The sequence below is a fragment of the Lepisosteus oculatus genome, chromosome 3 (genome assembly GCF_040954835.1).
Source record: "Lepisosteus oculatus isolate fLepOcu1 chromosome 3, fLepOcu1.hap2, whole genome shotgun sequence".
Classification (NCBI taxonomy): domain Eukaryota; kingdom Metazoa; phylum Chordata; class Actinopteri; order Semionotiformes; family Lepisosteidae; genus Lepisosteus; species Lepisosteus oculatus.
Window position 1 is genome coordinate 45,066,217 of NC_090698.1, and position 8,187 is coordinate 45,074,403.

General features: G+C 38.7%; 1 long non-coding RNA gene across 1 annotated transcript; it reads right to left on the reverse strand.

Annotated features, from left to right (window-relative positions):
• Positions 1-241: 241 nt before the first annotated feature.
• LOC138237851 (uncharacterized) lies at positions 242-4,465 on the reverse strand. Its single transcript, XR_011189162.1, has 3 exons — positions 3,905-4,465; positions 662-762; positions 242-313 (listed from the first exon to the last, which is right to left on the reverse strand). It is a non-coding gene; the product is annotated as an uncharacterized lncRNA (long non-coding RNA).
• Between the last annotated feature and the right edge of the window lie 3,722 nt (positions 4,466-8,187).

The window sequence follows — 8,187 nt, forward strand, 5'->3', positions numbered from 1 at the left end:
TTATGAAGGTGGGATGTTAGAAAGGAATAGTGTCAAGTCTGTAATAAATCCCTCTTCACAGGCCATTAGAGAGTTTTTGTTACCAGTGAGGTTTTGCATGTAACTCTGGTACCAGTCCCTATTATCATTAGCGACATCTTAACCAATGGTGCAGCCGACTCACATGTGGGGATTCTGGACACTCTGCGGGGCACACGGCCCGGGGGTCTGGCAGCAGGTGGGGACACCACTATCAGCCTGTCCTCCTCAGACTCACCAGGCCCATTAGAATAGGTCAGCCACTGCCCCACTACACTCACATCTGAGGTCACCCCTACAAAACAAGGTCAAAATATCTCAACACCCTTCAGAACTGTCACCTTTTTCACCAATCTCACAACACCACAGCCCACAGTAGCAGACACACTGACACACACACCAACCTCAACACAAGGAGGGCAAATGCAAGAACTGACTGAGAAGAATAATTGGCAAGGTCTTTATCTTATTTATCTCTTTAACTCTGAGTCCCAGCAGACAGGAAGTTTCAATCTCTACTGTAAAGCACAGAAACTTACTTTCAGTTTTGCCCAGTCTCAAAGCTGGTTTCTCAGCACACACTCATACACAAAAGCAAACTCATTCAAACAAATGACAGGCCAGCAGCTCCAGCTGTCAGCACCTTGATTGGGGCTGTACTCCACTCTGGAAGCAGCCATCAGCCTTCTGGAGGGGACTCCAGCCAAGCGAGGTCTTGCTACTAAAGGAGGGGAGTTATCAGACCTGCAGACAAGACACAAATGGAGACACAGTGGAGAAAAGTGAAAAAATGATAAGCACTGCTGTCATCTTTACAGAGTTCGAGCAGTGTTGTCGACTCTGTTCACTCCCTTGCCAAGTTCACAATCCTGCTTTGAAGCACATAAAACCACAAAAGATGCCAGCTTGAACAACAACCTATCTTTATCAACACTCTCCACTCCAGCCCCCACAAAAAAACAGAAAAGATGTTCATAAAAGTAGGAGGCTACCTGTGTGGCAGTAAGCAAAAACAAAGTTACAAGTTTGGAAACGAGCTTCAGTGCACTGTTTATGAAAGCCACAACCGTCTTGAGCTGTAAGGGCAGCATTTTAATTGCTCTGAATGTGTACATTTCTGAGGGCCGTGTGTCATGGACAGGCCTGGGTTGGGTGTTCGGCGGCACAGGCTTGATTCCATTGGAGAAACAGCGAGAAGGCACAAGCGTGGCTTTAGTTAGCACAGGGCAATTCTCACAGGCTTCACCTGAAGGACACAGTAGGAGGTATTCCTATAAAATTATAAAAGCAACTAGATCATATTTATTTTCTAACCACTTTATTTAATTTAGTGTTGCAGATAGCACACCAGGAAGTGAGCCAAGAGCCCCAGTGCTGCAAGACAGCAATGCTCATCACTGTACCACCATGCTGCCCATCAGATCTACACACTTATCTAGGAACCCCAGTGCAATAGCGATCTACATAGAGTTATTCCTAATTACTGTATATCCATATGCAGACTTGATCAGTTATTTGGAACTAAACTATGGAAGAACCCTGGAAAATTCTCCTGAAGTTTCTACAGATTTTAACTCAGAAAAAACTCATCCCCAGTACTGGAATACGACCATGCCAGCTGAGCTCTTGGTTAAGCTAATTCAAAAGTAGTTGGATGCCATCAATGCTCAGTTTTTGAGTTTCACACCTGCCTTCTTTCAAGTAATGGACTGAATGAAGTGACTGGACCTTTTGAGATTAAATTCACATTGCAGTCTACAGTATGATACAATGATTGAAATCACCTGGTTTAAGTCTTTGACAAAGTGGCATCACCAAATACTAATTAACAGAGCATCGATGGGATTAACCTGCTTTGCCAAAGTGCACTGATTCCCATTATTTGTGTTTGTGCAGTCACCTATTGTGTTGATTCCTGGCTTTTCAATGCATCTGTCCTCTGCTGCTTCTATTTCTTCTCCCCTGTCCCAAACCCTCTCATGGTAAAACAGCAGCTTCTTCTGATCTCGCCATCAAGCTAGAGAGTAAGATTGTTCCTCTTTAGAGACTGATATTTACTGATCGGTCTATTAAAGCAATGCTTCTCAACCCTGCTTCTGGAGTGTCTTACTTTTCCTTCTGGCTGATCTCTAAATGATTGAGGCTGAATGATTCTTTTTATTTGGTGATTTGACCTTTTCAACCTGTTTCTACTTTTAAACTTTGGTTTCAAAGACTCTGCTATGGCCATGTTATGCAAACAAAAACAACTGACAAATAAAATTCCACCTACTCTGCCCTCAGTTTTCTTATTAAGTGGTAGTTGCCTTATTTGTGTCTAAGCATCTCTTAACAGGAGAAAAAATGATGGTATGATGTTAAAAACATTTTTTTACGGTAGATTTCTGGCAACCACAGCTGCCAATTTCTTACCGTAAATTTTACAGGATGTTTTTTACAGTGCATCGACGAGAATACAGAGGTTTAAAAAAAGAGAATAAGCTCAGTGATAGTTTTATGTGGAGGCTGTGAACACTTTCACATGTCGTGGTCTTTAAAATGCATTTGGTTCTGCGTTTCCCTTCCAAAGATATGGACAGAAGAATATTCTAGCGTGGTCAACAAATGGCTTAAAAACGACAGTGAAGGCTGTGGAAACAGCCACATGTATTTTGTACGCACACAAGTGTTTTCATAACTTTAGGAGTTATCGTGAAAAGTCAACAGTCGTGCCAATTGTAATCGCTTTTATTTTTAAAGACATTTTAGAAAAGTGTCATCTATGTGACCCAGTGGTGAAGAGCGGCCTGTTCTGCCAAATCCACTAGATGGCGCTACCTCTTAGCTCGCGGTTCCTGTCAGTTGAGTTCAGCGTTCTGCGCATGGGCAGTAGGGACTAAGAGGCAGTGAGCGACCGTTAAAAAGAACCCGAAATGACTCCAGAGAGTTGTAACGGTAAATACGGTGTTGTTTCCCTATTTGCACCCTAATTGAGTATTAATCGGTATTTCATAGGATTGAGACAAGATTAGCAAGAGGGGTATTAGATTTTAACGGAGTACACTGAGGCGGTAGCCAGTTTTTAGACAACTTCTCGGGCTAGGGATATCTGTTTATTGATTTGTAAGTAATGGGTTTCACATGCTCCTTGTATTTTCTGTTCCTTCATTCTTTACAGAGACTTATGTTTAGCACCGTTTGTTAAGTGTACGCAATTGTGAGTCTTATACTAATTATTGTCGTAATGTAGTTCTCGGGGAGGTGACCTGCCTATTTCTGTAATGTCATTTCTTTCTTTTTTTGTTGTTCAGTGTAGATGCGTTTCTGTAACGGGCAGATGGAATGTAAAAAACTGTCAAACTAAACATGTTTTCTTTGTTTTCCCCTCTGCGTGAAAGAACCAGCGCCGTATTTTGTGTATATAAAAATATCGTTATATGTCATTTCTTTTATTTTTATTTTTTAAAACTAAGAACAGATCAGACCACATACTCACCTAGAAAAAAAGAACCCCCAAATTATATTTGTGTCCTGTGCTAATTATTCTTTGCCAGGCTACGTCTATACAAAAAAGTTGCATTTAATACCACTCGATATTAATATATTTACAGAGGTAAGCTTTCGGATCGTGTCGTTTCTTTTTTTAAAAGACAAACGCAAGATTTTTTCAAATAGCTCCACACATTTTCTCATATGCACGTATTCTCCAATATCATCACAACAAAACCATAAAGTTTATTCCACAGATATGACACTATTGTGCAGTAAACCAATAAATTAAAGAACTAGCAGAACCCCAATAAAAACACCCGGCCAGCACAACATGTCAATATCATACCTTTTTACCAACAAAACCGCAAAAGCAAAAACCAGCAAAAATATATATATATGAATCCCATGTTTTTACCTTATTCTGAAGCATGATGTATATCCAAAATAACCCAGACTAGCTTATCTCCAAACCTGGAGGCTATTGAACGTTATTGACTTTGTAGTAAATGTGTGAAGAAGGACCGTGAGAAATAAGGCGATCTGATTGGTAAAAAGCGCTGTCAGTCATTGTATTTTCAGTAGGCTGGGCAAACGATTTTTTTTTAAAAAGAAATAAAAAATGAGATATAATGATGTGTTCCGGCTTAACTTAGACATTGCACGACTTTAAAACCTATAAAAACAGGTTTCGAGAGTTAAAAAACACTTTTTATGCGCGAGAAATGGGTGATTTTTCTTCCTCGTGATCAGCTCAGAATCTCTGTGTACGCTGTAAGGTTTTTACTTCTTAATTAAACGTTTAAAATACACGAATTCCATAAAGACACACGTTTCGAAGAGAACAAATCCCATTCTTTTCTCTTCCTGTTGTGTGAAACTGATCAGCAGGTCTTTTGTTCCCAATCAGAGGCTCTGAAAATAGCGCCCCGCCCACTGCGCTCCGTCAGAGGGGCGCGGCACCGAGAGAGGGAGGAGGCGCGGAGCGCAGCAGAGCAGAACGAGCGATCTGCTGCCTGGAGCGCTTATGGCAGCGATCGCCTCTGCATTTATAACTTAGTTTTTACACTTAATCAAGCAATATGAACCATCTCTTTTTACTTTTAAGTCACTTACTTATCATTAAGCACAGCTTTCTCACCACTTAGACTACTTTTTGATACCATCCTTAGACAAAGCAGAAACGTGTTGTTCTGTCTAATCACAAGTGGAAAGATTACAGATTTTAATCGTTGCGTTATACATTTTAGAAACGTTTCATCCATACAAACGCCACAAAACTATTCTCGATTGTATTTCTGAATGGTATGTTACACTTAGTTCACTGTTTTAAATACATCTAATTAAGAAAGTTAAAGAAAAACTAAAAACTAAAGAAAAAATAGGGTTAGATATAATTCAAAATATTTTGCTAACAATGTTAACTGTTTATGAATAATAAAATGTATTAACTAAGGAGTAAGATGACACAGTTGTTAGTATGCTTTTTGTTTTGTTTCTTTTTCATAAAAACAACAGTAGTACCTGATGTCTCAGTGGCTTTCAAAATTAAATTATGCATGCAAACCTGCGAACTAGAACGATAACTAAGATATCCATCCATTTATAATGGTGGCGAAGCGGTTAGCATTGTTATCTTGCAGCACTGGGGTCCTAGGTTCAATTCCTGCCATCCTGTGTGTGGGGTTTGCATGTTCTCTCTGGGTTACATGGTTTTTCTCCATATGTGTGATATGACTCCCTTTGCACTCGTACAAAACATACTGGTAAGTTAATTGGTTTATGGGAAAACTGGCCCTGGTGTGTGTGTGTTTGTGTCTGTCTGTCCTGTGATGGACTGGCGCTATATCCAGGGTGTATTCTGCCTTGTGTCCGTTGCTTACTGGGATAGGCTCCAAATCCTCTGTACTGGATAAAGAGATTAGAAATGGATGGAAGTAAAGGCACTATGTGGATGGAACTATACACAGTGTTAGAAACTGAAATGGCAGCATCACACTGAGAATAAAATATTTTATAGTGCTGGCTTAAGGAAACAGCCTTTCCACCTCTCTTGCACATCAGTATCCATACCTAGTTATTTAAACAAATTGCCTCTAATTATAAACATCTTAATATGCTGGCTCTGTGGATCCGCATCAGCTATGTTTGCCCATTCCTTCAATTCATGTGCATCCAACACACAGTTCAATGCTAGCAACTACACAAAATCTAAAATACAATCCTCATTTCAGTATCTATGTAAACGTACAGTCTGTTAACTTCATCATCTTCATCAAAAGTATGCCTAACCCAATTAGGAAGTGTTCTTGTTATCAGTGTATTCCTCAGCTTTCCCAAAATGATCTTCTTCTTACCAACATCTCTAGTCTTTTATCCTGCAATAACTCAGCCAACACTTAAATCTCCAAAAGCTGCTTGTGTTAATTTCTTTAAATCACAAATATCATGTGTAAATACTGGCCATGTAATACTCTGCATTGTGGAATAATAGTTTATTTTAAAGGGAACTAGAGAAACTAAGAACTAGAGAAATCAAGAAAGGCTTTTTTTTCTAGAATTAATAAATGCACATCCTGTTCACTGGGGAAATTAAATCCACACTGAGCAATCTTCAATATGTTCAGAATATGACAGCGAGAATCCTATCAGGGATGCATTACACCTGTTTTCAAGTCCTTGCACTGGTTACCTATCAGGTTTCGAGTCAACTTCAAAATCCTCATCCTCATTCAGTACCTACAGCATATGGCTTATTATCTGTCTACTCCCCACCTTTGTCTGTCTGACTCTGGTCTTCTACAGTAGCTGTCCTCAAGAACATCTACATTCTGTGGGTGAAAGGGTCTTCTCTAGCTGCACCCCAGAGCTCTCAATTTGTATTCCCAGTGATATCAGTCACGTGCCCTGAGTGCATTTAAATCTAACCTCAGAACCTTTCTTTTCAGAAGACTTAGTGTCTGTATCTGCTTCATTTTCTAATTTTGGTAGCACCTCTAACTGCTTGTCTTTCTTTACTTTGTATTTACTTGTATTTACTTTGTAATCTGTGGTCCTTTTATCTGTTTTTACATCTACTGCATTGCTTTGAGATGCCACTTTTAAAGGTGATATATAAAATAAAGTTTTTTTATTATTGTTCTAGGGAAACATGATCAGATTTTCCCTGGTTCAGAAAAAAAGATCTAAAGTACTGTATACTAGTTTGTCACTCTTCTCATTCCCTTTGCTAAATGACTTTTCATACTAATCTGATCAATCTAACTGCCTGTTTTCTGTGCTTTCTCTATCCTGCTAGATTTGCAATTATTCTGAAAATTTTCTTCTTGAAATAACTCATTTCTAAATACCTTTTTTCACTGTTAACATCTTGCAGCAACTCTGCAACAAAATATGCACTTAGCTCAACCTGACAGTTCATCCTTCTACCAACATTGAATGTTACGATTTCTTTATTTATGTCTTTATTTAGTGGTTTCATTAGTGACAAAGGCTAAACTTTCTTGGAAAAATGTATTTTATGTGTTGCGGAAAAAACTGACTTGCTTTAACAAAATATGTTTACAAATCCTTTCACCTGGCAATCTACCTGAATGCCCAACTATCTGAGAAGCCCTCCATGAAACCATGGTTGCTATTAATTCATTAATTCATCACTGACAGAATTCATTAATTCATCACTGACAGAATTGCTGTTTTTTATGCATGCTAATTTTCTGATTCCTCACTCTGTTTCATATTTATAGATAAGACTTTATTGATCGCGAAGGAAAATTGATGTACATGTTCATGTACATGATGAACATGTTTGCATGTTCTTTTGTAACATGCACCTTTTTGTGATTTTTTTGTATATCTAAGCAAGTGTTCCCGCATCCCTCTTCTGCACTATAGTCATGGCTTTTTTTCTGTTTGCTTATTTCAAAGCAACACCTGCTTCTTTTCTAAAACTTTTTGCTCATGTGCATTTTTGTATTTTTCTCTAGCACTTTAACGTCCTGAATTTTCATTTGCCTTAATTTGTAGAATGAATTTGAGTTTTAGCCTTAAAAAGCTTAAGTTTTCTCTATCTTTTGTTTCTTGTCCTACAACTGTTATTATTGATCACTGAATTATTGTACTTGACATGACTTCATTCACCCTTTCCTGAACGTCTATGACAGGCAGAGAGAGTGCTGTTTCTGGTGCGATCTTTTGCAGCTGACATTTCACTGTTTTAAATGAACAAGAAATTAGATTGCTCATAAATCAATTATTCTATATAAACACAGCGTCATTGCCCTCCGAAAATCCTCTTTTTCTTGTTCGTTTTAGAGACCTTGATTGAAACTGATTTTAGATGTCAGAAAGGATTTATTTTCTCTGTATTTCCTACACTGCTTTGTGGAGATTTAAACTTTATATTTAGGCTCAGATTTCAACTATAAATCGTACAGTAATTAATAGCAGTAATTACTGAATTACTGATGTTTTGCTCCCTCTTACCACAAAAATATATCTGTTTTGTAGCTGGGATGAACATTATTTCGCATGCGTAGCTACTGCGATTCGGACACGGAACAGTTAACCCGGGGGGGGGGGGGGGGGCGTCTTCTCGACTCCATAACTAAAATGCCAAATAGGAGTGGCTTAAGCGACATACTCAGTCGTGTAACTGACAGTTTGAGGTAGCCTATCGTGTAAATTTCGCTTTGTTGCTGA